The sequence below is a fragment of the Sus scrofa genome, chromosome 1, assembly GCF_000003025.6.
Source record: "Sus scrofa isolate TJ Tabasco breed Duroc chromosome 1, Sscrofa11.1, whole genome shotgun sequence".
Taxonomy (NCBI): Eukaryota; Metazoa; Chordata; class Mammalia; order Artiodactyla; family Suidae; genus Sus; species Sus scrofa.
The window spans coordinates 136,090,929-136,098,420 of NC_010443.5; the positions used below are offsets into that span (position 1 = coordinate 136,090,929).

General features: G+C 41.0%; 1 pseudogene; it reads left to right on the forward strand.

Annotated features, from left to right (window-relative positions):
* LOC100514264 lies at window positions 5,708–7,168 on the forward strand (annotated as a pseudogene).

The following is a 7,492-nucleotide window of genomic DNA, read 5'->3' on the forward strand; positions in this document are numbered from 1 at the left end:
TTGTGGGTTCGATCCCTGCCCTTGCTCAGTGGGTTAACGATCCGGCGTTGCCGTGAGCTGTGGTGTAGGTTGCAGACGCGGCTCGGATCCCGAGTTGCTGTGGCTCTGGCGTAGGCCGGTGGCTACAGCTCCGATTCAACCCCTAGCCTGGGAATCTCCATATGCCGCGGGAGCGGCCCAAGAAATAGCAACAACAACAACAACAAAAAAAAAAAAAAAAAAAAACAAAAAAAAAAAAAAAAAAAAAAAAAAAAAAAAAATAAAATGTTATCCATATGGTACTTCATTAAAGCAACTATTATTTAAAACCTCTCATGAGAAGCCAAGGGGGATTTCTAGCACTATCACCTTGAAGATGGCAGTTCTGGTACAAGCATTTAATTTTAAAATATCAGCAGAAAAATTACCCCCTAGAGAATGAGGAATCTGGAAAGTGTTTTTGACAATCCACTATATTCTTATACCAGCACATGCTGCCACTTGATTCACTCTCCTCCTCTGCTTTTTTCACAGTAACCCACAAACTGTATTAATCAACCAGATAATGGCGGTGGTGAGTGGGGGTTGATGAGGGCTCCACTGTACTGACCGCACTAACTATACTAGATATGGTTTGAGGTGGGAAAAATGGGAACCAGAACACAGTCCCTCAGTCCCAACCATAGCCTTTTAAAGATGATCCCATCTCTTCTATGTCTCTACTACTACGGACTCCTATTGTTTCCAAAGAACTTTTCCTACACTTTCTTTGCCACTCAGAAAAGCTCTGAAAGATAAAGACGTTAGGCAACTGGCTAAAAGTCACACACCTGGGTGAAACCTGTAGTCGTGATTTTCATCATGGGATTAATCATAGCATAATTTGGATAAGGCTGGGGTTTGGTAGAGTTGAGGATTCTCTCCTCTGGAATTCCTGTGACTTGATTGCAGTTCCAGTCCCAGCCTTTGATCCTTCTAAGAGAGGGGCTCACTATGCACACAGCCTCAGACTCTCCTCAACACATACTTAATGAACACTGGGCTAGCTATGAGTAAACTGTGGTGGACAACAGAGAAATGGTTCTTGTGTTTGTCGAACACACAGTTTATGGGGCAGTAGGCAATTAGATATGTGATAACAATGAAATGTGATGAGTACTATGGCAGAGAGCTGTCAGAACATAGTCTAAGAGCCTCTAACCTCCACATTGGGGTAGACTCCCTGAGAAAGGGATGCTTATGATGAGATCCACAAGACTAATAAAAATAGTATAAGTGAAGGGAAAGAGGGTGAGAGAGAACAGAAAAGTATTCCAAACAATGAGATTAGATGTGCAAAGACCTGGAGGAGAGAGGAGGTGATGGGGAATGGGATAGTAGGAGAAACAGGGCAGGAATAAAACATGGGGACGCATGAACCAGGTCAGCAATTTTGTACTTTTTCAAGACAATATTGTCAATATATTTTTTATGTATTTATTTAAGAAAGAAGTTGACTAGCACAGAAAAAAAAGGAAGGAGTGGACCCTCTGGTACCTCCCTGTGGTCCTAAACATGAACATGCTTCGGCCCCAAACCTGCAAAGCCTCTCAACCAAATAAAAGGCATGCACCCAGCAAGACCTGCCCTCCTCAGAAGCAGTTTAATGACCATCTATTGTTACTGAAGCAAACTTCTTGGGAGGCTGGTCCCTCTTCCCACTCACTACCTCAATAGGTTTCTTCTTCTCAATTTAAAAAAAAATTCAGGTCTAAGTGAAGAGTTCTGCTAAGAACAATCTCCTCTATCTTGGTACATTTACATGTTTTGTCTTAGCAATATTTTCAATCGGCTGGCTTTCACCAATTCTGACCTTGTGAGAGAGACATAGGAAACTGAAGAATTGGCTGGGGGCCAGAAGTGGAGGGTTTTGTGCAGGGTGTGCAGGTCACATTATTTCCTTGGCACAGCTCACTCACTGGGTGAAGTCTAGGTCCATGCACAAGAACACGTCATGCCTCATAGCTGATACGGAAAGGAATAGCAATGTGGACTGGAACAACAGTCCTCCAACCTCCCTGACCAGCAAATCAATGAGGCTTTGAAAAACATGGATTCCTTGGTTCCATTCCTGACCCATGAAATCATCAGAATTTAAAGGGATAGGACTTAGGAATTTGTATTTCCAAAATTCTCCTTGCACCTAGTGTTAAAACAATTTTGGGAATCACTGGACTTTATTGCAAAAAGCACAAATTTCAGAGCCAGTAAAACTTGAAGTCAAACTCCAACTGTAGCATTTGTTAGCTGTGTGGTCTTGCACAAGATTTTTTTTCCTTCTCTGAGCTTCAGTTCTCTGGTTTAAAAAAGAAGGAGAAGGAGAAGAGGAAGAAGCAAAGAAGGAAGGAAGGGAAAGAAGAAGAGGAGGAGGAAGAGGAAAAAGAAATAACATGATTCACCTCTTACTTCAGAGGACTGAATGAGATGGTGACGTAAAAGTACTTGACACAGTAGTCCATAAATGGTAGTAGTCACCTACCTTACCTTGTTTTGACCTTACCAGGATACCAAGCTAATTCTGGTCCCAGCCCAATTTGCAGCTCTTCTTTCTGCCTTTGTGTATTTCCTAAGAACCTATTTTAGCCTCTTCCTACAGACAAACAGCTTCTATGGGGAATGACATGAGTTAACAATGGTCATTGCCTGCTGAGAAGAAGAGCTGAGGCTGAAGCCTCAGAAAACAAGTCTGTCTGAACACTTCCTATCTCAGGCACAAAGACTCCCAAAGAGCCTTCCTTCCTGATGACTAGATAAAGTTGCTATATAATAACCAATATATTTGACTTTTCTTGGACACCAAGGTCAGCATACAAAACTACTTCTCAAGTGTCAGTGGCTATACCTGTGCCCCTCAAATGAGCAGGAGAATGACTTCCAGGCCCCTCCACTCATAATTAAGAAAAAAAAAGCTATACATGAAGACATACATCAAAATTTTCCCTTAACATAAGTACTTGGATTGTTTAGCACATGTCTGATAGAACTCAATTTTTAAATTTACATGATTTAACTTTCTTCATAATATCTTCATGAATTAAGCTAAAGCACACTTTTTTATTAAAAACAACATCTTTTCCTAATGGTAAAATTAGCATTAAACACAATTTGGAAAGTAGTGAAAACACTATATAAAGAAGAAAATTAAAACTCATCTCTAATTACCACCTAGAGATAATAAAATTAACATTCTGATATATTTGTTTCATGTTTTATATAATCATCTTTTTTAAATTGCCATAACTCAATATATATAATTTCTGAATCATGCTCTTCTGCTCAACATTAAATTGTGAATACTTAATATACTGCTAAAATTTTTCAAAACTGGCATGTTTAATATTAACAATATTGTAGCATATAAATATTCCATAATTTCCTGTTGTTGACATTTGGGTTGCCCCTCTCATTTTTTTTTTCTGTCATAAATATTAACAGCTAACTTTCTTATTTGCAGTGTACCTTTGGGAAAGCCAATGTACAAAGGTTAAATGGCTTGCTGCAAGGTGAGGTCTGGAATACAAATTCTATATTCCAGTCTTATTCTTTTTCTCATAGACCACAAGTATTAATTTGTTTTAACACTATCAATCAATGCTTACACCATACTTATCACTTCAATACATTTTATTTCCTGCTATTCATTTTTAAAACAAATATTACTGACAGTGTAGGAGGGTATGAATGACACTGAAATAGAGTCCCAAAGGGGGGGGGCAAACAGGAGTGAGGGACTAACTCAGACACCCTACAGCTCCCATCTTCATTTCTACCTTTTCTCATTGTATCAACTTCGCCAAGTGAATTATCTAATGATGACATCACTTCTTGGTTTTGACTCATAAAAAGAAATAAAGCTTCTCTGATGCTCAGTATCCCTACCAAGACATGGGTCCCTGTATTTCAGTGCCTCCCCTCTTCTTCTTTACCAGATTTTCCATCTCTTTCTCTGTCTTTCTCATACACACACACACACACACACACACACACACACACACACACAGTCTGACTGGTTTTTGATTTCTGTAGAAACCGTTGGTATTTTCCATGCTGTTTGGTCACACTGCTGAAAAGGGCTGCTTACAGTGTAAGAGCTCCCTGTGGCCATTCTTCTTCCATGTTGCTTCAAGTTAAGTTTAAAGGAATTCAGCATAGGATTGTGGGGAAAAAAAACCCAGTCCTGAGAACCTGGAAACCCAAGTTCTAAGTTTTTGGTTGAGGTCTTTTACTAACTTGCAGTCTGAACCTGGGCAAGTTGCCTCTCTTTGTAGTCTCAGGTCATGTTTATTAGATGATCTTGAAGATTCCTTTCAGTCCTCACATGACATACTTTTGAACAGTTTTATCCTTTTAGATGTTTTTTCTTTTTTTTTTTTTTTTTTTTCTTTTTGTTGTTGTTGTTGTTGTTGCTATTTCTTGGGCCGCTCCCTCGGCATATGGAGGTTCCCAGGCTAGGGGTCTAATCGGAGCTGTAGCCACCGGCCTACGCCAGAGCCACAGCAACGCGGGATCCGAGCCACGTCTGCAACCTACACCACAGCTCACGGCAACGCCGGATCGTTAACCCACTGAGCAAGGGCAGGGACCGAACCCGCAATCTCATGGTTCCTAGTCGGATTCGTTAACCACTGCGCCACGACGGGAACTCCCCTAGATGTTTTTTCAATCTCAAACCTTCCCTCCTTAAAAAAAAAAAAATGACTTGTTAAAGGTGGCTTCTTTCTGGCCATCAAACAACTTTGATTCCATTCTTTGTATAGGAACAACCCAAGACAATGTCTATAGGAGGGTTCCACCCCAGAGTTTTTGTTTGGTTTTGGGTTTTTTTTTGCTCTTGATCCAATCAACCAGAACTTCTCTCCTGGGTCCCATGCATTAGAAGGCCCTATACTGGCCTTCCTCCTCCACACACGAATGATGGTGATGGGTCTGTGAGGCCAAGGCTATTTGACCACCTGTAACCTTCTTTCCCTCTTCTAGACCAACCTGTCCCTAACCAGGATGTCAAGAATGTCCTGCTTATGAAGCTCTGAGCCTGCTTCCAGGGCCTACCTGGGCTCCTGCTACTTTCTGTGCCATTAAGGGCATACCACCTTGACTGAAGTGTACTTAGGAGATAACTGTTTGTGTAATTTGTGTTTGGAATTGTAGACAGAGCTTAGATATCTAGGCTGAAGTCTGCACATATATACATAAATTTCTTTGAGGTCAATATGAATAGAAGAGTAGGTGGCCCATTTAGTGGTAGGGGATGTGTGGAAAAGCCATTTGTGCATTCACCTCAGGCTCACAAATGTTAGGGATGGGCCTGCTTGTGGATACACTATCTTGTAAAGAGAGGCACAGAGCAGTCAATAAGAGTGGTTCTTCAAAGATTCTGTGAGTTATTTGTGGCTACACAAACTCACTAACTGGAATGAGTGGGCAGTAGAAAGAAAAGGGAAGCCACAGACTTTTCATCTTTAGCTCTACCCAGACACAAGTTCTGGACATAAAGGTAATTTATAACTTCTTACTGGTCTCTACATTGCCAACTACAGTTAGGATCCTGTGGGCACAAATTGTGATATTATATTAATAGTGAGGCGCGAAGGTGGTCCCCCAAAATGGCTGTCTCGCTGAGCCAGCCCGGCAGATTCCCACCTTTTTGGCTTTTTTTCTTTTCTTTACTTTTTTTTTTTTTTTTTTTTTTTTTGTCTCCTTATTTAGTCCTTTTTGTCTATTCTCCATTCTCTCTTTTCGTCCCTTCTCAAAACTCCAATCTTTTCTTTCATCTCTACTGTCTATATCCTCTCCAAAGGACTCAGTTTATTGACATGTCCTCTGAAGAAGGGAAGCTCTTCGTGGGAGGGCTCAACTTCAACTCAGATAAGCAGGCTCTGGAAGACCACATCAGCAGTTTCAGACCTATTTCTGAGGTGGTCATTGTCAAGGACCGGGAGACTCAGCGATCCCGGGGTTTTGGCTTCATTACCTTCACCAATCCAGAGCATGCTTCAAATGTAATGAGAGCCATGAATGGAGAGTCTCTGGATGGTCGCCAGATCCATGTGGACCACGCTGGCAAGTCGGCCCAGGGAACAAGAAGGGGTGCCTTTGGGGCCCGTGGTCGTGGCTACTCTAGAGGTGGAGGGGAGCAGGGCTCTGGAAATGGCAGATATGACAGTCGACCTGGAGGATATGTCTACGGATATGGATATGGAAAGTCCAGAGACTATGGCAGCAGAAGCCAGGGTAGTTATGACAGCTATTCAGGAGGAAATTGCAGGGACAATTACGACAACTGAGATGAAGCAAGTGCACCTAATGTAGATACACAGGAATAAAACCTCTGATCCAGGACCATCCTTCCAAATGGCTGTTTGTAAAGAAACATCTATTCTAGTACATCAACCTGTTTTTTTGAAGTGAGCTCCCAAAGTAGCTTGTTAAAGATGTTCAAAAAAGCTCCATGTTTAGAAAAAATTTTTCCCCCGTTTAAAGACAAATTGAGACATTCATAGGGTCTGGGTAATTTTTTTCCCCCTTTTTACCAGTTTTCTAATTTGGGCTCTCAGGATTATTGGTTCTGGCAAAAAAAATGTTTGGCCAGACCGATAGATTTTTTTTTTTTTAATACGCATCTAGGAACATTTTTAAAACCTATACACAATGTTTAATCATGGTTAGGAAGCAATTTCTGACTGTAAGTGTAAGAAATCTAGAATAGGATTACTTACAGGTGTTTTTTTCCTCCAGATCTCTGCCTTGATTATACAGAAGTTTCTAAAAATATTTATGTATGTATGTCACTTTTCTGATACTGGAAGAAAAAATATTCAGTTGTGTCTAATGTAGTGTTTAGGATGTCCTTGACAGAGTCGATTAAAAAGATAAAACCTGAAAACAAACCAAAAAAATAGTAATGACAATAGATTATTGAGCCTAAGCTGATTCCTATGTTGACATTTCTCTATTTTTGTTGGTTCATTTTTTTAACTCCCTCCCTTGCCAAAATAAAGGTCATTAACTAAAGCAAAGGAATCTCTTTGGGCTAACCTAGCCAACCCTCAGTTAACTCATACACCTGAGATCAGAGTTGTAAGAAATGGCCTATTAAAAAGCAAGTTAATGGAGAAGAGACTTATGGATGCGAAGGAGGAGGAGGAGGGAGTGGGATGGATTGGGAATTTTCGGTTAACAGATGCAAACTATTGCCTTTGGAATGGATAAGCAGTGAGATCCTGCTGTATAGCACTGGGAACTATATCTAGTCACTTATGATGGAGCCTGATAATGTGAGAAAAAAGAATGTACACATGTATGTGTAACTGGGTCACCATGCTGTACAGTATAAAATTGACAGGGAGTTCCCGTCGTGGCGCAGTGGTTAACGAATCCGACTAGGAACCATGAGGTTGCGGGTTCGGTCCCTGCCCTTGCTCAGTGGGTTAACAATCTGGCGTTGCCATGAGCTGTGGTGTAGGTTGCAGACGCG